Source organism: Callospermophilus lateralis, chromosome 15 (genome assembly GCF_048772815.1).
Source record: "Callospermophilus lateralis isolate mCalLat2 chromosome 15, mCalLat2.hap1, whole genome shotgun sequence".
NCBI lineage: Eukaryota > Metazoa > Chordata > Mammalia > Rodentia > Sciuridae > Callospermophilus > Callospermophilus lateralis.
In genome coordinates, this window is record NC_135319.1 from 16163978 (window position 1) to 16189531 (window position 25554).

The 25554-nt window shown below is 41.5% G+C and overlaps 1 pseudogene; it reads right to left on the bottom strand.

Moving 5' to 3' along the window:
- LOC143381516 (leucine-rich repeats and immunoglobulin-like domains protein 1) overlaps nucleotides 1-21247 on the bottom strand; it is a 52605-nt pseudogene extending 31358 nt beyond the window's left edge.
- Between the last annotated feature and the right edge of the window lie 4307 nt (nucleotides 21248-25554).

Below are 25554 nucleotides of genomic sequence, written 5' to 3' on the forward strand. Positions count from 1 at the left end.
GGCATATCAGAAGTCATTTTGAACTTTAAAGAAAGGGAAACTTCTTAACAGGAAGAAAATTTAGTTTCTATAGGGACATTTAACCTACATTTTTAAATAATAAGATTTAGATTAATTATATGGCATGTTTAAAATCAAATAGCAGTGCTAAGTTACAAAGCCATTTCACCGGATCTATAATATTTATGAATATTATTCTTGTTTTAGTAATGTGGTTCAGCTTCAAAGGAGCCTCATTAGGTTTTCAAGGCTTGATGAACCTATTTACAAATTAACATTAAGATTTAGCAAGTTATTTTAGGAAATTCATTACACAGCTATTGCAATGTCTAATTAAGATGGTTTAAAATAAGATTATATAAGATTATGAAAATTTTTGTTTACATTTATTTTTGTTAACATGTGATTATTTTTTATAACTATTCATGTGCAGTAGGTATATATGCTTTCCCACTAACTGTCCAGACAAGCTACAGCTTGTCTGTAATAGGTGGTATCTGACAAACACAGGAAGTCTTGAAGCATTCCCCAACACATCCCCCTCACTTTTATAAACACCCTTTCTTCTCTTGTTTAGGGTTTTTTTAATTTCTTTTTTTAAAGTTCTCTCAATTATGAATTTGAAAGTCAAAGAAAGAATAGGTGGAAAAATGTCCATCAACACAAAATACAAAATTTTGCATGGAATTTAAGAGATTTACAGAGCTCTTAAGTCCCATCCAGAGACTGGCTAGGGGTCATGGATGTCACATTAGTGTCTCCTGTTCTTTTCTGTTAGTTTCTCCATAGTACCCTTGCAACTGCCTTCACTTTAACCAGCACTGAACCATTAGAGGTGTCAGTTACACATTCCAAAATTGTTGAACCTTTTTGTACAATGCCATACTTGGGGGAGGGGGGCTAAGGAAAAAAGTTTAATTGACATACGTTATTTTAAAAAATTCTCTAGGAAAATATTTCAGGTAAGTTTCTACCCATAAGACTCTCAAGGTTTAGTATAACATCTATTTAATTCTCTTTAAGAGTGACAATTCAGCCTGTCATGTTTCTATCATTCTGCATGAAAGGGAAAGTTGGCTACTTGCTAAATATGGAGTATTGTAATAACAACAATTCAGAAAAAATATGAACAATAGATGGTAGGAAAAAATGTGCAAGGGATATGGGCAACAACTAAAGATAGACAATAAGTTAATAAGCTGGTGAATAAGTTTTACCTTGCAGATGTCTAGTAACAGTCCTTACCTCCATCACTCCTTTAACAGAAGCCTATTGACAACAACCATATGCAAGCCCCAGTGGGAGAAAGAAAAATGGATGAAGTCAGGCTTGAAAATCAAATTTTCTTTGAGGAGTCTAGAATATCATTCAGCCTGCTAATGTTTAATAAGGCTAAATTATTGTACATGTTCATTACTATTTAAGGGGAAAGACTAATATTATAGGTACAGACTCTACAGCCATTAAAAATTTATCTACATCACTTTCTTATTCATCCAAATCAAGTTGAATTCTGTGTGAGCTAGTAGCAAAAACACAGGAATTCTGTCTTGAATTAGAAAAAAGGGAGAAATGTAGTTTCTAACAGAATTTACCACTGTTCTCTACATGTATTTCAGATGTGCACATATTTTTTCTGCTCTAATGGAACATCAAGGTAGAACTTCACCACTTTCTTATATTCATAAGTATGTGTGAACCCATAACTTAAACACAAAGAAAAATAAAAGTGAAAGCTACTTTCCAAGACAAATATTTGAAAGCTCTTCATAGACTGCATGCCTGTAATCTCAATGACTCAGGACGCTGAGACAGGAGGGTTGCAAGTTCAAAGCCAGCCTCAGTAACTTAATAAGGCCCTGAGCCACTTCAGGAGACCCTGTCTCAAAATTTTAAAAAAATAAATAAATAAAAGAAGAATGGGGATGAGCCTCAGTGGATAAGCACCCCTGGTTTCAATCCCTAATACTACTACTAATAATAATGAGTTTTCTGAGGAAGGTATTCAATTAGGATTGCAGAAAATGATTCAATTTGGATTCCCCTTTATTCAGCATTCCAAAGAGAATAAGAGCTTCCTCACTGAAGCAAGGAAGAACATAGAAGCAGTAAGATAGCCATGATTATTATTATGATTAAATAAAAATAAAATGAAAGCTGACATTTCTCTATTTTACATTTAAGAACTCAATATCTACCAATGAATAAAGATAAAGGTCTAGTGGGTGTTATAAGTCTTATATTAAAAATAAAATTACCCTCATTGATAGGTGAAATTGATCTGGCGTTTCACAGAAGAAGATAAATGGATTTTTAAAAATGTTTTTCTCCTCCTTACATGAGACACGTCAACTATTTATATTATTTAAAAGTTATTTCTCATGGAAATAGAATCAATTTTCTATATGTCTGAAGCACATTAATGAGTATTTTGAACTTCTTTCCCTCCCCCCAAGTTATAAGTCAAAGCAAAGAAACTCTGAAAGCTATTACATGTAGAAAATGGTTTTCTCTTTGAGAAAAAAGTATTTATGGGCTGCTGCTAAATTTAACAGAGGCAATACAAATTTAGTGTGGCTGATTTATGCATAGGAGCAAGGTTTTTGTGGTGGTCAGCTAATGACATAGAAAGTTCCTATTACAAGTTTCTGGTACATTTTAATTATGAATATTTAAATCTGTTTTCTCAATTTGGTGTCAGCCACGCCTCCCATAATGCTTTCCACCACAACTTCCTTGAAGTTTTCATTTTGCTTTGAGTTGCACTCTCAAAATGATATTACAAAAACAACAACAAAAACAAGATAATATTGAATATGCTCTACCTAATAAATATGATCTGGACATTTCAACATTACTTCACTTGTACCAGAATAAGGATGCTTAAGGCATATTTGCCACCATTTGGGCATCAGGGCTCTGAGTAAGTGTTATATGTACTTGCAAGTTTAGAATAGTTTTAAAAATTAAATATATTATGGATGATTATATTCAATCATAGTTTTCAACTATAAACCTAAATAGTTCTAAAGCAAGATTTCTATTTTCTTATATTTCACATTTACTCTACTTCTTACACTATATTATGCATTTAAGTTTTTTTTTTTTCTTCCTGATGATGAACTACATCATTCTAATACCTCAGGAATCCCCTCTCCAAGTCTTAACAGCCAGCCACTTGCTGCCCAGTGTTATAGTTGGTCTTGACTAACAGCTTATAACCTTGAAACTATTTTCCCTTTTGGTTTTAGTAGCAAAAAGATGGTAACCACCTAGATGTGAAGAAAAACACCCAAACCAAGAGCAAGCCTAATGACACTCTAAGTTGACATGTAAAACTATGTACTTATTATGTGTGATGTGATGTTTTGAAGCATACACAAACACACACACACACACACACACACACACACACACACACATCATGGTAAAATTAAATCTAGCTAAATGTTTTATCCCACACAAAGCTTACCAGTTTTTCTATATAAAATTACTATGAGGTATCTCATCAAAATCCTACACTTGGGTTTATTTTCCATTCATCTTTTAGTGACCAGTCATAGAATACTGGAAGGCATCTCTGCTTACCTTCCTGCAGGGCTAGAGCCACTGTCTTCACTTTCCCATTGGCCATTTTTACTTCTTGAAACTGGGGGCTGCAGAATTCCAACAGCTAGTGGATCAGCATCGTTTTCTTCTCTACCAATCCATTCTCCAATCACTCGGGGCCTCAGAAGAGAGGAATTGAATTCCACTGTTTCCTTAAGAGAAGAAAAGAATGTGCTGCTTTAGATGGCTTTTTCTTGTTCATGGACAACAGGAAAATAACCCTGTCTAGAGGGTTGGCTGCTCACTCAAACCAAAATGTTCTTTTCTTTCTCCTGAATTGACCTAAAACTTCAGTTTTCCTCATCTCTACTCAACTTCTTGTTCTGTGTGGTTTATGCTGATTCCTGAGGATCACTGTGATACAGGATTTAGTAATAAAATCTTGGATTTGGATTTGGAAGGCTACACATGTGTTCTAAGATGAGGAGTAGGACTAGCATTTCTGGTGGAAGGAGGAGGGTGCTTTAGGGACCAAAAATTGAGAGTGTGGAGTCACTCCTGGGAAATGGTACATAATTTCTCTGAAAGAAATTGGGTTGGGGTCAACAGACAAAGTGAAGAGGCAATAGGGCCAGATGGACACATCATCTCCAATTGTGAAGACTCCTGGACTTTTAAAGATCCAGTAGAGGTTTGAAGCAGGGCAATGTCAGGGAGAGGTATGTCATACTAATTCAAAAAATGTTAATCTCTTCTCATAGATTTAAAATGAGGTAACTCACTCAATTGAATGACTTGAACATGATTCAGCTATAAAAATTGTATTGCATGAAGATACTGAATATATGTAATTGCTAGGGATATTTTAAGTGAAAAAAGGACAAGTTAAAAAAAATACATATACATTGATCTAATTTTCGTTTAGAATTCACATGGATTGACATCTATCATTCATTCATTTTCTAATGTCCATTGATTCTTAGTATGTGCAAAAAGCTGCTCTTTACTAGGCAAAACATTGAGTAAAACCAAAGTTTTATAAAGGTTTTATTTGAAGGGGAGAATTGAGGGTGATCTTAAACTTTTGATTTGGTATTTCCATGTCTTTTCAACATTTTATGATAAATATAATGTGGTGATTTTGAAAATATTTTGATCTCAGAAACACATGCTTTATTTAAATTATGTCTAATGATAAGTTTTAGTATTAGAAGTGTCTTGAACAATTTTGAAAATGTAGATCTTGTGTTCTGAGTCTTTACAATTCACAAATATATAAATCCAATACATGATACAACAAAAATAATATATCATATATGTAATACAATGTGTAGATAAATATAATTTCAAAAGCAGCATATAAAGAATAATGTAGATAATATTTGATGAGAATTTATCAAATATAATTTCAAAAGAAGCATATAAAGAATGATGTAGATAATATTTGATAATAATTTCTCCAAGTGTGAATAAGTAATAAAAGGTAGTTGGATACCTAAATACTGTTTTAGCCTATGAAACATAGTAGATGTACTTCAATAAGAGTGTGTAACTTTTTTTTTTTAAAGAGAGAGTGGGAGAGAGAGAGAGTGGGGGAGAAAGAGAGAGAATTTTTTAATATTTATTATTTAGTTCTCGGCGGACACAACATCTTTTTTTGTATGTGGTGCTGAGGATCAAACCCGGGCTGCACGCATGCCAGGCGAGCACACTATCGCTTGAGCCACATCCCCAGCCCCAAGAGTGTGTAACTTAACAAGTAATTTGAACTCTCTCTGCACTTATGTTCCCTGGGTTAGAAAAACAAAGAACTCCAATAGATTTCAGCTGTGAAATCATGTAATTAAATTAATTTTTTGAAATAACTGGAAAGTCATATTTATCTGCCAAAATTGAATGTCATTTGAAGAAAAGAAATTAAAATTGAGCATATTGGTAAAAGTTAAATCTGCATTTGCTTTTCAAAGCAGACTAGGGAAAATACATGTTTCAGAACTTAAAAAATGAATGTATTTACAGAGGCAGAATCTAGTTTTGGCAATTTGAAATGTTATTCTCTGAATTTTATTTCATCCAAGCATAAAATGTTGGTAATGGAAATTATTAAATCTACTATAGCAAATTAATTCATAAGTAAGGGTGAAATCATAAAATTCTGTGTATATGCTAAATATAATTATTTATGGACATGAAATCTATTCAAACCATTTCTATGCATATATCTGGAAGAGCAGAATTGCTGCAAGGGTTGAGTTGGGTAAGAAGAGATGTTTGGTAATCAGTATGGGCAGGTTATCAGAACAGGAATTTGATGGTGTGGTTTAGCAACCTACAAAGTTTTATTTTATAGGTGATGTATCAAAAAGGTGAGATAATGAATTCAATGTTATTCATTTTATTTACATAATGGAGAAGGATTTGGTTTGAAGATTTGTCCTGCTATTGGCTCATAGTAGCCTAAGGACTGGTACAAAGAAAGTAACAGCACAACAGAATGAATAAACTTAGGATCCATAAAACAAAAAAAAAGAAGAAAGAAAGAAAGAGGATTTAAAGTTGGGTATGATCTAAAACTTGTGAACTGCAGAAAATCAGAAATAACTCTGCAGTTGCTTGCTGGGAAATTAAATAAAATTATAGACTCCAGGTATCCAGGATATTTAAGTCCTCTGGCAACAGAAATATCCAGGATATTTAACTCCTCTGGCAACAGAAATTTAATGAGAAATAGCTGACAAGCAAGGCAATAAAAAGCCACAGAATCTTGGAGTGAATTTTTAGCTGGTAGTTAAGTGAGATATGGTGTTTTAAAATAAAAGACTAAATTAATGCCTTTGGCTTTGCAATATCGTGGTTGGCGAAAGCTGTGAAATGCTAAGGAAATTATCATGGGAGGCTTTTTTATTTTTTATTTTTTGTACTGTTATAGTTAAAGCTTTGTCCCAGGGTTTCATAAACGGACTTCCAGACCACTCATGTATAATCGAATCAAGCCTTTATTGAGCACACCAGTGGCGGCTGACCAGAACATAAAGCTGTTCCCCTGATCAGCCCTGAACAATTGCAAGGGCACTCCTTATAAGCCTGAAAACTGCAAAAGGGATGTTCAGGGGGCCTAGCCAATGCAAGCAAGCCAGGTAACAGAAGCGGGACAGTGCAGTCAAGCGGAGGAAAGCCTAACCAATCACAGTTAGCCCAGTCACCCCAGTTACAGAAACAGAGCCCTGTTACCCTAGTTACAGAAACAAAATACCCCATTAGGTAGTTCCGTGTTCTTAAAGGTTTCTATAGCAAAAGGAAAAGAACATCTTGCTCCAATCATTACTCTTCTACTTGGCATGGTTGTTTTACAGGATGAAGTCATAAAACAAAATGGAGTCACATTTGCACCTACTATCACAGTACCAGGGATTGAACCCAGATGTAATTAACCACTGAACCACATCCCTATCCCCCTTAACTTTTTTTTTCTAACTTTGATACAGAGTCTCATTAAGTTGTTTAGGGCCTTGTAAAGTTGTTGAGGCTGGCCTTGCACTTGTGATCCTCTTGCCTTAGCCTCCCAAAATTCTGGGATTGCAGGTGTGCACCACAGCACCCAGCAAGTGGCTGCATTTTGATTCTGACAATTTTCACCAAAAATATAGGTGCAGAAACAGAACATTCAATGTAGAAATATAAAGGAAGAAGGAATTCAGGAGAACCTCTGGAATAGCCTGGCCCACACTCCCCAAAATAAACAAGAGGAAGCATCCCTGTTACAAACAATGGAGCCAGATCTGAAGTTTTCTCCACTCTGCTCTGAAGCATCTTATGGTAAAATTAAACCATGCCTAGTTCTGCTACAGCCAACATTTTTCAAATTATTCAAAAGGTCTTATGTAAAATAGTGTTCAGAAAGCATTTTAAATGAAGGGACCTGGGCTTTGGCATGCTAGAAACTAATGTCTCTTGAAAGCACAGTTCATGCCAGACCACCCTTGGGAAGGAATAAGGGAGACAAACAGACTGTTGTTCAAGTCATAGCTTTAGGCTGCTCCAGCTAAGTTCCATTAGAAGAATTCAGTCTCTTCTCTGAGACAGGTGGCTATTTGCTAACAACCGTGAGAAATAATAGTTCAATCCAAAGTGATTTCTACTAAGAAATCTTTATTTGGGCATTTCTTTGGTCTCATTTTTCCATTTGGCCAGGAAACAAAATATTCTACAGTTCAAAAAGTCAAATAAAGCTAGGCAGAATCAGGTGATGCCTTTTATGAATGGATGAATTTGTAAAGTGACCTCTTAGGAACCCTGTGGTTATACTTCCTAACAATGCAGATATAAAAGGCCCAAATCTCACTTTCCAATCAGTTTCAGAGGTCTGGCAGTATTGTTTTGAGAAACAGAAAATAATGTCTTGTCCATTCCAAAATAAATAGAACAAAAATGAAGCTCACTCATGGTTTAGTGCCCACGACATTTACAATAGCACAGTGCATACACAACCTTCAAGGCACCATCTATCAATGACATGGCCATCCAACAGAAGAGGCAAAACAACTGCAGGGAGCTATCTAAGTTCTCCTGCCATGATCCCAGTGCTGGGGGACAGCCAGCTCCTTAAATTACCTCCCCAAGTGACCTGGAATTTAAATTTCACTTCACTAGGAAACAGGAAATGTTTTTAATTGATTTAAATGAGCATTCCAAGTCCCAAACCAAATGATGTTTGGTAAATTTTTGTAGATAAGGGCAACATTGTCCTGTTTGAGTGTAGGACAAGAATATATACATGACGAAGAATTGGGAATGGAGGTGATGGGGCAGATAACTCTTTAGGATTTTAAATGGGAGCAAAGGTCTCAAAAAATGGTAATGGTGGGCTGGGGATGTAACTCAAGTAGTAGTGTGCTCGCCTGGCATGTGTGTGGCCCGGGTTCGATCCTCAGCACCACATACAAACAAAGAGGCTGTGTCTTCTGAAAACTAAAAAATAAATATTAAAAAGAAAATCCTCTCTCTCTCTCTCTCTCTAAAAAAAAAAAATTAAATGGTAATGGAAGTGAGTCTATGCTTTAGAAAGTCATTAAGATCCATTTGCTCACATCAGAAATCAGCAAAGATGTGATGTGTTAAGTTTGATAACCTATTGCTGAGATCGGTGAGAAACTGCACAGCTCTGAAGACCAGAGCCTGTATACCACAGGCAGGTATCAAGAATGTTGGACAATCTGAAGGGAAAGCTGGGTCTTGTCTCCAGGCATTCCAATAGATGTCACAAAGAATCACAAACCAAATATGTAGCGGCAGGGGAAAGAAGAAACAAAGGAAACACTATATACATACTTGGCTGAGCTAATAATGCACATTTTATTGCTTATTATTCTCTGAAAATCTCTACATTTTTATTATTTGATTGATGCTTGTGCATGAGGCATATTCACCTCCTGGCGAGTTTAATGTCATTAAACTGACTTTGGGCCCCAGGTAGAAAATTCAGCAGTTAGGTTAAAAAGTGTTCTATAGTATATTTCATAATTATTGAATGTATTTCTAAGAATTACCAAAGAGTTAATTAACTAATCAGAAACCCCTTATTTCTAACAAGCTGCTAATTTATTCCAATTCTTCTTCAAAGATCAATTTATTTTTCCATGTATATACTAATTTATTCAATTTATTCAAGTCAGGCTTTCACTCCTTCTCTTTTGAATATTGCCTTTAACTGTTCAAAGTTGGCCTGAAGTTGAGCCTATACCTTATTGCCAGATAAAGAGTCCTGAAATTTTCATTTTATTTCTCCTGCTCAAACACTCTTTTCTGTGTGCACTCCAATTTTAACAGAATAATACTCAAATTCTTTGGTGTCTAATTTTTAAAATAGGCCAACATGCCAACATATCATGCAGTATATTAAGAGTCTACATTAAAGGAAAATGTAAAGCCAAGGTTCCTTCCACTCTGCTTGTAGCACATGAACTTGCTGAATTCAAATGGACTTTGCTCATTATCACATTCTGGGTGCTCAGTAGCTAATCCTTTCTAGACTTCACATCTCCTTTAGCTTATATCCCACCCTTTAGGTTTCATTGCAGATTCTGCTTTTTTCAATTTGTCCTTAATATTCCCTAGTGGAATTCCACAAAGATTAATATGGGACTGTAGGAAAATTTTGTACGAGCCAGCAATGGTGTTCTTCCTTTACAACCTCTACAGTTTTCTCTTTCTTTATTTTTCTTTTTTTAATGGTGTTTAGATATAGTTGGACACAATACCTTTATTTATTTATTTATTTTATGTTGTGCTGAGGATCAAACCCAGGGCTTAATCATGCTAGATGAATGCTCTACCCCTGAGCCACAACCCCAGCCCTCTACAATTTTCTTTTGATATCTTAAACCCAGATGTTTGAATGAAGCCTCTATTAGGCTTCCTTTTATTTTCAATTTGTGTAGACTTGACTTGCTCATGTCCTGCGTGGGCGAGGAGGGTGGGTACCCCTAGGAGTGATGGGCTGGCTGCGCAATAAAAATTATAAAACTAATATATCAAGAAATTAAAGACAAACAGGCAAGAATATATGTAAAGCAGGGGCATGGCCAGTTGAGCCTACTAGAAGGGTCTAGCTTCTAACAAAGAAGAAGCCTGTGCCTGCTTTATTTATAGTGGTACAGATCAAAGGGTATCAGTATGTATAAGGTTTCCATGTGGGAGGAGTCTTTTCTTGGTGCTTGCTTCTTTAGGTGGCAGGGATGCCACAATAAACAGGTTATTTGGCTTTTGGCAGGCGACGCCCATCTCCAGGAGGCTCTTTGATCCTAAGACTGTGAGTTAGGACAGCATGATCCAGGCATTCTTGTTGTGGAGGTGGGGGTGGGGGTATTCCACACAGGAGTTTCTGAAAGAGTGTCCTCTCTGCCTTAATAACTAGAATAAATATATATTTATATATAATTATATATTATATACATGGCCTCCAACAGCCTTGGTCAAAGATGATTCTTTATCTCAATACTCTGAGTCTAGGAAATTTAGAATGTTACAATACTTGTGTTATGAGTTGGAATTTTTAAAGGAGTCATTTGACTGATGAGAAACCACTTGGAAATAAATTCAGTACTAATATATAGCTACTGTAAGTGAAGTGAAATCCACAATTATAAATACATAATAAAATACATACCTTCATTAATGCAATTAGGCATGTGCTGTTTAACAATGGAGATATGTTCTGAGATATAGAAGTATATCCCCAAATGGGAAAATATAATGAACTTGGAAGTGTACAGGTCATTTCACTTTCCTTTTGCTTAAAATATTAGTTGAAAAACACTGGTACCTGAATAGAGCATCAGGTTACATAACTAATTTGGGAGCAAAATCTACCATTGAGAATAAAAATTATGAGCTTACCTCATATCATTAAAAGCAAAGAGAAAAATCACTCCACACAAAGAAAAGCTGACCTATGTTCCCAGCCTGTTAGTATATTATTAATGTCATGATGCCATTGTCCTCTGGAACATTTGGTTGCTGTTTGCATTGTTATTATTGAGTCTTTATATAGCACATTCATCTTTTATTGGTTTTAAAAGGTCACTTGTGATCTAAGCATTTTCCAGGTTACCCTTCTTTTCTTTTCTTGAACTTGGTGATTGTGTTTGTTTGGTTTGTTGTACTCTGAAAGATTCCATGCTCTGAAAGATACTCTGGACACTGAGGATATATCCAGGATACCTGTCTTTAGAGCCTGCCTCTGTACCTGTGGGAAACATTAAAGATCCATGTGTCCTCATCTGGTTAGAACAAGGCTCCCATCCTCAGCATTCATCATCAGTCTCTGCAGATTTTTGTCCAAAGTAGCTAGGTGAAAGAGGTAAATTGTGTCTGCCTCAAACTTCTCTCTCTATTGGAGAGAATAAACTTGCTCTTTTTCAGTAGGTAAAATAGACTGTCTCTAAAATTCACACACTGTTTTGCAATTATTTTTAAGGACTTGCACCTAAATGACTTAGATTGTCAATGTGTTCATAGCCACAATTATATTGATCTGTGCCACTCTTTGACCTGCTGCCTCAATTTTATCTGGTCATGCAGTTCAAGGGAGCTAGATTTTGAAATTTTTTACAAATTCTTGCCAAAAGTGATAGGGATCTGAATTCAGTATTGTGGCTTCTCATGGTTATATAGAATTTGAATTTCCTGTGTACAGGAAAAATTGCAAGACAACTTATCTTTTCTTTCTACATTCTTCCAACTCTCCATTTACCACTTCTGGTCAACTTTGAATTCACCTCAGATCCATGCTAAGAATGGGATTAACCCTGAATCCTAACACAAGTAAACCCATGGCTATCACTTGGATAAATGTTCACCAAAAGCCTATGTCTTAAAGAATTGTGGTTATCAGCCTTTAGTGTTTCAGGGAGATGGTGGACCCTTTAGGAGGTGGGGCCTATTGGAAGGAAGTTAGGTCATTGGAGAAATGCCCTTGGAGGGTATATTGATATCCCATACTTTTCTTGTCTCTCTTGGCTCTCTGGCAAACGTGCAGGAGTGCTTCATATTCCCACCATGATGGACTGCCTCACCTCAGGCCCAAAAGCCATGGGGCCATGCAACCATCTGAAACTGTGAGCCAAATAAAACTTTCCTTATTAATGAAGATTATCTCAGTTATTTGGTTACAGCATTGGAAAGCTGACAAACACCTATTAACATCAACTGATCCAGCTAATGCCCAAGATGATTCCACCTGGCAGTCCCTACATAAGATAGCACTCCTTTGTGTGCAAATCTGTTTGTATGAAAACAGAAGAACTCTAAATGTGTCACCATGACTCTTACCTGGCTATGCCTACTTCCCTCCTAAGAGGCCTCATATTTTAAGGCAGAAAGTAAGCCACTGGGCAGAGATTATTGTCTGGCTTATAGAGCTGAGTACTCCTGTCTGCATCAATAGGGAAACATTTTAACATTCAAGCTCTAGAAAGAGTTTGAAAATCAACTACCATCAAGACCTTTATCCCTGGCTTTAATCACCTTTTTCATTAGCCTGAGCCTGTGTAGTTCCTTTTCCATTTCTATTATTCTCAACCAAGGACTTGTGTTTCCAAATCTTTGTTCTTTTGAGCCCCTAGCTATTTCTTCGCATTTTATTCCACTGAACTCTACCTCATACTCAATCTGTCCACCCCAGGCTCACAAGTCCTTGCCTGAAGTATGGCCATCTCTTTTTGATTAAGCCAGAGCTGCATCCTGTCTGCATTCCATCACTTCTAAGCAATTCCTTGTTCCTCTTTCTATAGGGGATTGTAGGCTGATCATTAAATCAGATTCTTGCATATACCCTGTTACTGAGATTTACTTCCCATTTGATCCCCAACTGGGGTAATTTTCAGATTTTTGAAAATATTCACACGACTTAAAGCTTTGACAGCACCACTAAACCTCACCATCTTCCACCCATGTCAAGATACAATCACAGTTACTTGCTTTTCTCCATTTCTTTCATCCATCTACTCCCATGGCCACACCCTAAAACCTGCCATCCCCCAAACTATCCCTTTTCTGATGCTTTATATTTCAGTACCTCATTCCTTACCCACTTTCTTTGGTGATGTTTGTCCCTCATTGTCTTCTCTTCAGTTTTTGGGCATCTCCCTTTTTGCACACTCTATCAGCAATTCTCTGACCTTTCATCTTTTTTCTATTGAGCCTAGACCTCTTCATCAATTCTACTTTTCCTGTAAATCCATTAGGCTTATCTCATTATATATTTCATTATATACTCCAGTTGGCAAATCTTGCTACCGAAACCCACAACTTAAAATATTTGGCATCCTACCTCTGGACTCTCATCAGATACTGAACATATAATTGGATGCTATTTTACCATCCAAGTGACATATATTATGTTAAAAACTGAACTTACTCTATCAAAATTTGGTTAAGCTTGAGTGAAGAAACAAATTGCTGTTTGTAAGATGTTTAAAATCATTATCTTTTTTGCATTTAAAAATGAAGAAATGTCATGCTATATTTGGCATGGTATCTTCTAGACCAGGAATGGAAAATATACTTCTTTTTCATGCCAATTTCAATTGCTTAGAGTACCAGTAACTCATTTGTATTGACTACTGAACACATAATGCACAATTTGGTTAACAGGATTTGGACATTGGAGGATTAGAGAAGGTAGACTGTTTTCCAAGCAGTGCTTAGCTGATATGTATTCAACCATCAGGTTTCAGCTTAAACAGTATTTCCTCAAAGACAATTTATCTTGAAACTTGTTCTAGATCTTACCATGTGGTCCTTATCATAGCTCTTAATTAATATCCCTGCCCTAATAGACTAACAGGTTCCCTAAGAGAACTTTTCTATCATGCTTACCATGGTATCCTATGCTTAAGTGTCTAGCAAATGCTTAATAAATATTTACTGAATAAGTTGCATGATTCTAACCTGCAAACCTGCTTTGCACATACATTTTCTAGCCCAAAGAAGCCATTTGTTGTCTCCCTAAGGACACCATATATCCCAATTTTCATTCCTGCCATTTGCTCAACACTTATAAATGAACCTTTATTAAAGACACTTCAGTGCCGTTTGTTAGACACTTCAATATTTTACATGTTTTCAATGTACATTGTACCAAAATTTCTATAAATAAATAAATTTGTACATAAAAGTAATACTTCCTCTTTCACATTGCCTCTCAGAAGCAGCAAATTCACATATTTTGTGGAAGTGACATTTATTAGTTAACTGTTGAGGACAAACCAATGGATCAATGATGACCTCTGGAACAATGATGCCCTCTGACAGGAACATCTGACATAGGTAGCCATTTGGCTGATATCTCCCTTCAGCTTTTTGGCTAAAGAAATGTACTTTGAGATTTTTTTAAGGACCTTATTTGTTTCAATGTAATTTTCAGTGAATTACACATTGGCACTCACAAGACAGTTAGCTACAGGTCTCAAAAGTGTAAACACACCCAGGTCTAGGGCTAAATCTTATGTAGTCCACACCCAGTCCCGTCTATGTGAAGGGAGGGCATGGATGGGCCTGCTCAGGCTCCTCAGTAGACATGAGCAAGCCCTGGAAGGTGAGAACTTGATCTTTTTTACCCCCAGTGTAATATTATATTGGCAGAATTAAAACGTCACTATTGAAAAATCCACAGGTACCAACACCAGCAGCCTTTGCCTTAATAAAAAGCCTCAGCTAACAATCCGGCGACATGGACAAGATGACATTTGCTTTTAAGAAAAAGTGAGCTTCAGAGAAGGAAGAAAGGCCTACCGTCCTAACTCATGGCTTGTGGTGGATTAGCAACCTTCACTCCACCCCTCAAAGAAGCAAGCCTCCAGGGAAAAGCCCCTCACAGCAAAGACACATTGCAGGAGCCACCAACGCAGGCTAAACGTAACTTCGAAGAGCACACAACACCAAGGACTCCCCGTCCTTCCAAACCCACCAGGAACCCCAGGAAACAAATGTGGTTTTTGTCTCTAATTCCCACCATGCACTAAGGCACCAGAACTATTCCTAACCCCCCTCCAAGGAAACAGCAACCTGCAGGAAAGGCCAAGGAGGCCTCTGGGAGCTCCGTGCTGCCTGAAGGGAACACAGGGCAGGGCTGAAGGTCTGCGGGGTCCGCGTCGCACAGCCTCACTATAGACTACAGGCAAAGACCCCTGGGGAAAGAGAAGGCCGTCAGAGCCAAGTTCCAGCATGACCAGCTGTGGCAGCTAGTGTAGCTGCCAGGGAGGCCAGAAGGACAGTAAGGGATCACCTTTTCCATCTAGGGACACTGCCGGCTTCCTCAAGGATGTCGGCATTCTATTGTTTGCTGGGGTAGAGGGACCTGTCCCCGGCCCCACTGCGAGGATGATGTGGAGAGTCTCCTTGGTCGCCCTGGCTGGGATCCTGCCCACACAGTGCACTTGGCTGTGTGCTGTCCCTGCATGTGGGCTGAGGGTGGGGGGCCTGCTCCTTGGAGTAACTGTCCACATCAGCATTGCAGTCACTGCACACGAGAGGGCCACTGGGTTCTGAAGGAGAGATGGGCCAGGTCAGAGCCACCCCCACAGAACAGGCCACCCACCTGCACCCAAGTGGGGTCCTGCCCCCAGCCTACAAACGCCCCCTCACCAAAGACCTTCACAGAAAAGGCTGGGCACATGCCACACCGTTAGTGGAGATGGGGTCCTTCTTGCTCACATGCCCCAGATTAAGCTAATCTTGTACTTAGAGAATGTAGTCACACTACTGTGATCAGAGGCAAAAAAAAAAAAATAGAAAAAAGAAAAACCCCAACAATTTAATTAGGTACCAGGCAGGGTTAAGAGTTTTCTGAACAATTAGAAATTTAACCTCAAAACAGCCCTGGTGAACAGATACTAAAACCCCCTATGTTGCTTATTATTCTGGAAAATTATTGCTCAGGTTTACTGTACCATAAATAGTAACTAAGAGACACACTCATCTAGAATTAAAAGGGCACCAGGCCAGAGCTTCCTGTTTAAATACTAAATACCCAATTTAGGGAGTGCTAGACGGAAATGTAGGCATCTCCCCTCTTCATTTAGTGAGTGGGTCAACCCAGATCTTGATTTCAAAAAGGCACTGCTTTTCCTGGTGGAAGCATCACCTACCCATCTTAGGTGGACCAGGTGTCCCAGTGGCTTTTTCTGACACTTTCCAGGGCTCTTTACTGTATCTAACACAGAGCTTGGGCTGCCTCTGCATGATGCTGTGGACGTAACCTCTGGGAAGAGGCCCGCATCTCTCAGACACACACCTGCAACAGACTCCCCAGGTTAGAAACTGCAGAGGAGGTCTCAGTGAGTTTGAGGAGCAGGACGGGTGGGGCTGCTGCTGCAGTCTCTCTATCAGTGTGAGTTACTACTGTGCCACCACGAAGCTGGCAATGGGCCTGTTTTCTAGTACCACTTTCCCAGCAAGCAGTCTTTGAGAATCTGCAACCATGTTAGAGGAGCAGCTCTCTCAGGCCCGGCCTTCAGCTCAGCAAGTGCTCACAATCTCCCACCAACTGAAACAGCGCCCCCTGCAGAGAGCTTTCCCTGTGAGTCTGGAATACAGAGCAGGTCTGGGCACTGCCGCTGCACTCGCATCCCTTGGTACCTTCATGGTGCCAGAGCCCCCACACAGATCCCAAAATCCAGGGATGCTCAAGTCCCTTGTATATAATAACACACCATTTGCACATAACCTGAATACACTGTCCCATGTAAGTCACCCTAGATTAAGCATTGTGACTAGTAAAATGTAACTTTGTGTGCACAGCTATTGGACTGTGTTTTGGGGGAATAATGACAAGGAAAAGAAGGCTGCATGTGCATGCACCTTCTCCGCCCTGGATATTTCTAGTGTGTAGAAGATCGAACCCACAGATACCAAGGACCAACTGTGGAAGCAGGGCTTGGTTTCAGGGCCTGGGGTTTCCCTTCAGCTGTTTCTGACAGTGGTCCTACCTTATCCCAACTGGGAGGCTTACTGCTAAGCCCAGATGGTGACCTTCCGGAGAGACAGGATGTTGAAACCTCTGCAAAGCTTGCACAGACCAGGACTGAGCTGAACAACAGAGGCCTGGGCCAGCAGCTGCCTCGTTCACCTGATGCTCCCTCCCACCTAATGCCAGACACCTGAATAGGGAGCTAGAGGCCATCTCCACCTACGGAGGATAGTCACCTAGATAGAGCTCCATCTCACTGTGTCAGAGGCCTTACTGTTGCTCTCGATGTGCTTGTTGGCCCAATGGCCACCCTCAGTCCTGATTGAGGTTTCTCACCAGTCAGAAAGGGTCCCCTGAGAAGAGAGGTAGCTTGGAACATCTTGTGGCACAATAGTTTCATCTGCAAGGAGATAAGACAATGAAATATTCAGGATTGCGGTGACAACAGATGCAGATGCACATTCACTGTCAGGCCCCAAACAGGATCCCCTGGCAACAGCCATCGAGGCTGCGCAGAGACCAGGAGTTGGTGAAGGTAGGAGGCCCTCCCAGACCCGAGCTGAACCTGAGCCCAGGTCAAAAGCATGTGAGACCACAAAAGACAGGGAAGAGTGACAGGAAGGGAGACAAAACTAATAAATCCACAGCACTGTGATGCTTCAGGGACAATCCACCTCCGTTTATGAGGAGGACATCAGCAGGAAGTTCTTTTTTTTTTTTTACTTGTCAATAGACCTTTAGTTTATCTATTTATATGCTGTGCTGAGGATCAAACCCAGTGCCTCACTCATGCCAGGCAAGTGCACTACCACTGAGCCCAAGCCCCAGCCCCAAGGCAGTTCCATTTCAGGCTCTGCGCTGAGTATGAACCCAGTGTCTGCAGGACCAAGGCTTCAGTTCTCCAGAACCACATTCCCAGAGGTCCTGGAGTTCCCAGAGCATGAGAGCTCTTGAAGAGTGTGGACCTGGCTTCTCCTGCCCTGGAAATGAACGGCCACCATGCTCACCTGTGTTGGTGACACTGTACTCCTCGCTCTTCTTCCTGGTTTGGTAGATGATGCACACCCACACCAGCGACATAAGAACAATGCTGCACACCACGGTAATGGTGAAGATGCCATGGTGGTCCTTCCTGCAGCCAGGCGTGGGCAAGATGCTCAGCTGGCTGTGAGCGCGCTCCGTGCCCAGCGTGTTGGACATCTCGCAGGTGTACTGGCCCGCGTCCTCCACCACCACGTTCTAGACCACCAGCAGCTGGTTGCCGGAGGTAAGGTGGTGCCTGTCGGTGAGGCTCAGGAGGCAGTTCCCCTTGAGCCAGGTGATGGGGGGAGGGGCTGCCAGTCACTGAACTGGAGGGCCACCGTCTCCCCCACAGACACCACGAGGTCTTCCAAGGGTACCACCAAGGACGGGGTCTCTGCAAGAGATCAAGAGACAGCACACTCACTCTGGGGCCTCAGTGCTGTGGTCTGCTTGGTTCTCAAGACATGGCATAATCCTACCTGAGGGCTTCCACCAGCGTGGCAAGCTTTTCAGAAGATGGCTGATCTCTGGTCACAAAGGTTCCTGTTCCCAAACTGTGCTGTGAACCTGTTCTTGACTAAGACCACACCCCTCCTGCATGCTCCTTGGTCACCAGTTGCTCAAGGTTCTGGCACTGCACTGGCCTTTAGTCTTTTTAAAGAGATAGGAGCCATGGTGGTGGGGCACGCCTGTAATCCCAGCAGCTCAGGAGGCTGAGGCAGGAGGATTACAAGTTCAAAACCAGCCTCGGCAATTTAGCAAGGCCCTAAGCAACTCAGTGAGACCCTGTCTCTAAATACAAAATAGGGCTGGGGATGAGGCTCAGTGGTTGAGTGCCCTGGGTTCAATCCACAGGACCCCAAACAATTTTTTTAAAAAGAGGAAAAATATCCTAAAAGCAGCCCCAAATTTCAAACAGTAGCAACACCTTCCCGTAACCCCAGGGTTCACAGAGCAACTCCGCAGGCCTTCCCCTCAGTGCCATTTCAGACTCCTACACATGCACGCACACACACACCCCCCAGAGTATACCAAGGGTCTAACCTAAGACAGTCAGGGTGGCATTCACTGACACAGAGCCTGCTGAGTTCTGGGCGGTGCAGCTGTAAATGCCCATGTTATCTATTTTCACATTAGTGATGAAAAACACGTCGTCGTCTGGCATGACATGCATGCGACACTCCCGAGCTGCAGGAAAATATGTGCCTCCGTCATTCTGCCAGGCAATCTGGGGGTTGGGGTGGCCGGTGGCCACACACTCAAGGGGAGCCATGGTGCCAGTCTGGATGGCAATGTCTCGGGGCATTTTGGTAAATGATGGCAGCACTGGAAAACACACACAAAGGGGGAGGTCAGGGGTCAGCTGGCTGCAAATGCAGGGAACACCTCTGGGGCAGAGACCCCCAGTGTGCGAGGGCCACTGCTCGATACCTCCCCGCCCTGTGCCACCGCCAGCCCAGGACTGCTACAGCCACCTCAATCAAGAGCAGTAAGCTTCCCAGGGAAAGTGCCAGCCTCTCCCCACCACGGCCTGGCACTTCCTCCACCTGTCCACTCCATCTGGGGATGGAGTCCCAGGCTATGGCTGACATTCTGCCTACTGCACCTCATAGGAAATGGGTCACACAGGTGGGACACTGGGAGTCGGGGCCTGAGGCTTACCTGCCTTCACAAGCCACAAGGACAGAGCCTGGGAAACAGAAATACCTGCTCACTAAGCTGCAATCACAGAGGGAAGGTCCATGCATCCCCAGGGCAGCCTGAGGGCTATGCTGCTGAGCACACATAGGCAGAAGCACTGGGCTCACTGGCTCAGGTTCAGCAAGCAGTGGGACACCAGAGTCAGTGTCCAGCTGCATGGCAGGCATCACCACGCTTCCTGTCCAAGTTGCTCTGGTCAGCCAGGTACCATGGCCCTCCCCTGTCATCCTAGTGTCTCAGGAGCCTGAGGCAGGAGGATCATGTTCAAAGCCAGCCTCAGCAACTTAGTGAGGCCCTAAGCAACTTAGTGAGGCCCTAAGCAACTCAGTGAGACCCTGTCTCTAAATAAAATATAGGAAAGGGCTGGGATGTGGGTAAGCACCCCGGGACCTCATTTACCTGGTGTAAATAACAAATGCCCTGGCAGAGAGTCACTTAGTTGCCTGAGTCTTGAGGTGGCAGTGTGGCCTCTCTAAGAATACGCCAAGACAACCTGAGTGTGGTCAAGTTTGTTCTGTGTTCTGCGGGGCTGACTGACCGCAGCCTGCTGGCACTTCTGATGAACTTCGAGCCAACTCTGTCACTGGCACTTTAATGATGAGAAAAATCTCCCCGGGTTCTCAGGGAGATGCCCACTCACACTCCTCCCGTCCCCCTCCAAAAATAGCAGCCCTGAAGACAGCAGCTCTGACAAGCTGCTTTCTGAGTACAGGACCTCATCCCACCCTCCCCCACACTTGTCTTGCTCTCTGCTGTCTTGAGAGGTGGGGACCTGCCCCTGCCCAAGCTGGCCTGTGCTTCCACAGCTGTGCCACCCACTCAAGGGCACAGCTTCCCCAGGGTCTGGGATACGGGACCTAGAAACTAAATTGCGTGGTTCCAGAGAAGTTTAAGGCTCATCTCTGCCACTCACCCTGCCTCCCAACAGTCACCCAAAGTCCAGGGAGAGGGTGCTTTAACCTGCAGAACCTGCCCTGGGCAAACCCAGGGTACAGTGCGGTCTGATCGCAGGTCAGCCTTCATCCTCTCCTAGGTGGGCAGCTAGCAGGGCGGGGTGCCTGGGAGAGACCAATGGGGGCACCTACCATTCACCATGAGCTGGGCCTTGTTAGAGTAGGTGGAGCCAAAGTGGTTGGTGATGACATACTGGTAGCAGCCCTCCTGGCCAAAGGTGACCCTGTGGAGGTGCAGGATGGTGGTGTACTCCATCACTTCCCCGTCCTGGGTGCGCACGTGCGGGAAGTTCTCCATGTTGGCATTGGCCAGAACCTCATTGTCCTTCTTCCAGGCAAAGGTCATGGGGGAGCTGCTGCTGCTGGCTGCTGAGCATGTGAACCAGATGTCCTTGCCTACCACAGCTGTTGTCGTCTCCGGCTGGGTGATGATCTGTGGCTTTGGGAAGTAGACTGGGGAAAGAAGGGCCACTATAAGGAGAGAGGGACCAGCTGCTGTCACGCTCGCACAAAACCAGGCCAGGGACACCAGGCCCCACCCAGGTGAGGCCATGAGCACGCCCCTGGAGTAGAAATGGGCCACCAGCACTTGGTCACCCAGCCCTCCGGAAGCTTCCTAGAGGCCCACACCCACTGCACCTGTTGATACGGCTACACAAGAGGTGCCACTTGTTGTGGCTGCACAAAGGACTCTGGCACAATGGCTTACAGAACGTTGGGACTCCCAGAAATCTGAACTCCCTTAAAATGATGAAAGTACTGCAAAAAAATGGTCAAAATCAATGGTTCCAATTTCTGGAAAATCAAACACAATGATCCACAGGGTGTGGACTTAAGAAAATGGAGGCCTCTTGGAAAGAGATAGGAGCTCTCTGGTGTTATGAGTTACCCAAGTCCTACCTGCCTCCACCCCACTCTGTGACAGCCTTGAGACTCAGCAGCTAGCAACCATTGAGGGGACAGGTGGAGCTCCCCCAAAAGCCCCATCTGAGCAGTGGCACTGTGTGATCTGTCAGGCCAAGACCTAGAAAGCCCCACTCATGAAGAAGGCTCACCACAGGAAGCCCTGTCCCCAGGCATCTGATGAAAATAGTGGCCACTGTGTAAGCATGCCACTGTCCAAGGTGACTGTGGCCGTCGGGGTGAACAGGACAGTTCACTGAAACTGAAGGAAAGTCAGGTGGAGGAGATAGCAGCAGCAGGCCCTGTGAGGTCCACCAGAGTCCTGGGAATCAGGAAGTGCACACCCACGTGCAGGGTGGACACACACCCTGGAAAGACCTCAGGGGAGCCCTCATTTCTTGCTGGGCTCCGATGGCAGACACACACAAGCAGGAAGTGAGAGCACACGCCAGCACATACATACCCGGCCTGGGTGAAGGACCCAGGATTTGCTGATGGGCGTGACTTAAGGACTTCTGTGTCCAACTATTGGCTACACACTATCAAGCCAAGCAGGAACTCAAGGGGTTGTGCAGAGCAGGCTCCACAACACTCATCTAGGAGAGGCCCTAAAGGAACGGTGATGGGCTAGCAAGCCCTGGGGGAGGACGGGAAGATCTGACTCTGGACTTGCCATGTCATTTTACTTTTTTTTTTTTTTTGGAACTGGGAATCGAACCCAGGGTCACTTGAACATGGAGCCCCATCCCCAGCCCTATTTTGTACTTTATTAAGAGACAAGGTCTCACTGAGTTGCTGAGGACCTCCGTTAAGTTGCTGAGGCTGACTCTGAACTCAAGATCCTACTGCATGGGCCTCCTGAGCAGCTGGGATGGGGCCTGTGTTACCGCACCCAGCATATTATTTTATCTTAAATGTCCAATTTTCAACAACAAATTATGAAACAGGTAAAAAAAAACCATCAATACAAACTGTCCCTGAGGAAATTGAGATCTTGGATTCATTAAACAACATCAGAGGGGCTAGGGATGTGGCTCAAGTGGTAGCGCGCTCACCGGGCATGCATGTGGCCCGGGTTCGATCCTCAGCACCACGTACAAAGATGTTGTGTCCGCCGAAAAGTAAAAAATAAATATTAAAAATTCTCTCTCTCTCTCTCTCTCTCTCTCTCTCTCTCTCAAAAATGTTTTAAACAACATCAGCTATTATAAAACTACTTGAAAAACTAAAACTAGTCTAAGAGAATTAAAGCATGAGAACAGAAACTATAAAAATGAACCACATACAAACCATGGCATTTACAAGTATAGTAACCGAAATTAAAAATCCACCCTAGGGTGGATATAGCTCATTGGTAGAGTGCTTGGCTTGCATGCACAAGGCCCTGGGTTCAATCCTCAGAACCAAATAAAAACAAAACAAAATCCACCCTAGGACTAGGGCTGTAGCTCCCTAGTAGAGCCCTTGTCTAGGATGGGTGAGACCCTGGATTCAATCTCCAGGACTACATAAAAAAAACCTAAGTAAAATAAAGGTATTGTGTCCATCTACAACTAAAAATATTTTTAAAAAATCCATCCTAGAGGGCTCAGTAGCAGAACTGAACTTGCAGATGAGTCAGTGAACTTGAGACAGGTCAGTGGAGATATCCAGTCTGAGAATCAAAGAGAATGAAGAAAATACACAGAACTTCAGAGATCTGTGCAAGAGCATCCAGCATCTCAACACACAGATCATGCAAGTCCAAGCACAGGACACAAGGAGCAGGGAGAGTATGTTTGAAGCCCTGATGCACCCAAACTTATAAATTGGATGAAAAACATGCACCCACATATCTGAAAAGTTTAATCAACTCTAAGCAAAATTCATTCAAAAGGCTAGGTTCATCATATTCAAGTGTTAAATGCCAAAGACAAAGCATTTTCAAAACAGCACAAGAAAAACAACTTATCAAGTACAGGGGATCCTTGAAAATATTTGTAGCTGATTTCTTATCCAAAACCAAAAAGGTCAAGAGGGAGAAATATTCAAAGTATTTAAAAAGTCTGGAAATCTCAGGTGCAGCAAAATTATCTTTCAAAAATAAAGATGAAATTAAAACATTCCCAGATTTTAAAAAATATACAAACTGAGAGAATTTACTGCTACCAGACCCTACCTACAAGAATTAACTGTGGTGGTGCATGCCTGTAATCCCAGCGGCTCAGGAGGCTGAGGCAGGAGGATCATGAGTTGAAAGCCAGCCTCAGCAAAAGTGAGGCCCTAAGCAACTCAGTAAGACCCTGTCTCTAAAAAAAATATGAATTAGGGCTGGGGATGTGGCTCAGTGGTTGAGTTCCCCTGAGTTCAATCCCTGGTACCCCCTCCTACAACAAAACAAAACAGTAAATGAATTAAACACTCTGATCAAAAGGCAAGGAGAACCATAATGGATAAAAAAAACTATGACCCAGTATACACTACCTACAAGAGGCAGTTTAGATCCCAAGACAATTAAACAGTCACCCAATATGAGACAAAATATTTTATCATGCAAATGGGTCAATCCATCAGGAAGACATAAAAATTATAAATATGTGCACCTAACAGAGCTTTACAAAATGTAGAGCACCACCTGTCAGAACTGAAGAGAAGAACAGACAATGTAACAATAATACTCTTATTTCCAATGAAAAGCTAGACAGAAAAACTAGGCAGATGAACAAGGATAAAGAAGACTTGAACAACAGTATAAACCGACTAGTTCTAATATACACCCATGGAACTCTCCATCAAACAACAGCAGAATATACTTTTGAAATGTACACGGAACAATCTCTAAGATAAGACTATATTTTAGGTCAAAACATAGGTCCAATAAGTTTAAAAAGATGGAAATCACACAAAGTATCTTTTTTGATGACAATGGAACAATGTTTAAATCCACAGTGAAGAGAGTATTTGCAAAGCAACTTGTGGAAATTAAGCAGTGCACTTCCGCATAGCAGAGAAGAAGTCACAGGGATGCTAGAAGATGCTCTGAGTTGAATGAAAACGATGTGTTTAGTTTTCAAGTCTCGGAAGCTATGCCTAAAATGGTGCTCGTGGACTTATTGCTGGAAAAGCCTGTATTAAAGAAGTTTAGGACTAGTAATCCAGTTTTTTAACCCAGAAAAAGAAGAATAGACTACACCATCACAAGCAAGAAAAAGAAATTAATCATGATTTGAGCAGAAATGAAAGGAGGAGGACAGGAAAATGAGAAAATCACTGCAAAGCAAAAATTGGTTCTTTGAAAATATCAACAAAATTGAAAAACCTTTAGCTCAACTAGTAGGCAGGAAGGAAAAACAGAAGGCACAAAAAAGGGCACCCTACTACTGACCTTCTTCCAGCCAGAGGAAAATAGGGAACACTCTAACAACTCTATCCAGCTAACCAGACCACCTGGCTGAAATGACTAAATTCCTAAAACTGACTCAAGAAAAAACAAATTCTGGCTCAACACTAAGGAGACACTTTAGAATTTAAGAATTTTTAAATGTAGATTTAAGAAATTCCTATAAAGAAAAGCCCAGACTCAAGAGAATTCTACCAAATATTTAGAGCGAGAACCAATCTAAAACTTCCAAAGCATTTTTTTTCCTCTTTCTTTTTTTGGACAAGTAGATGTAAAGAGAATATCTTCCAACTAATTTTATACAACTATTATTCTAACAACAAACACCTAAGAAAAACATCACACACACACACACACACACACACACACACACATCAACTACAACAACAACTTAGAGAACAATGTCTTTTATAAGTATAGATGCAAAAACTTCAGCAAAAATCCCAGCAAACTGAATTGTACAGCACCTAAAAAGAATCACATACTATAATCAAGTTAGGTTGATCCCAGGAAAGCAAGGTTTACCATTCAAAAATCAATGTACTAGACCATTATCAATAAAACAAAGGGGGGGGACC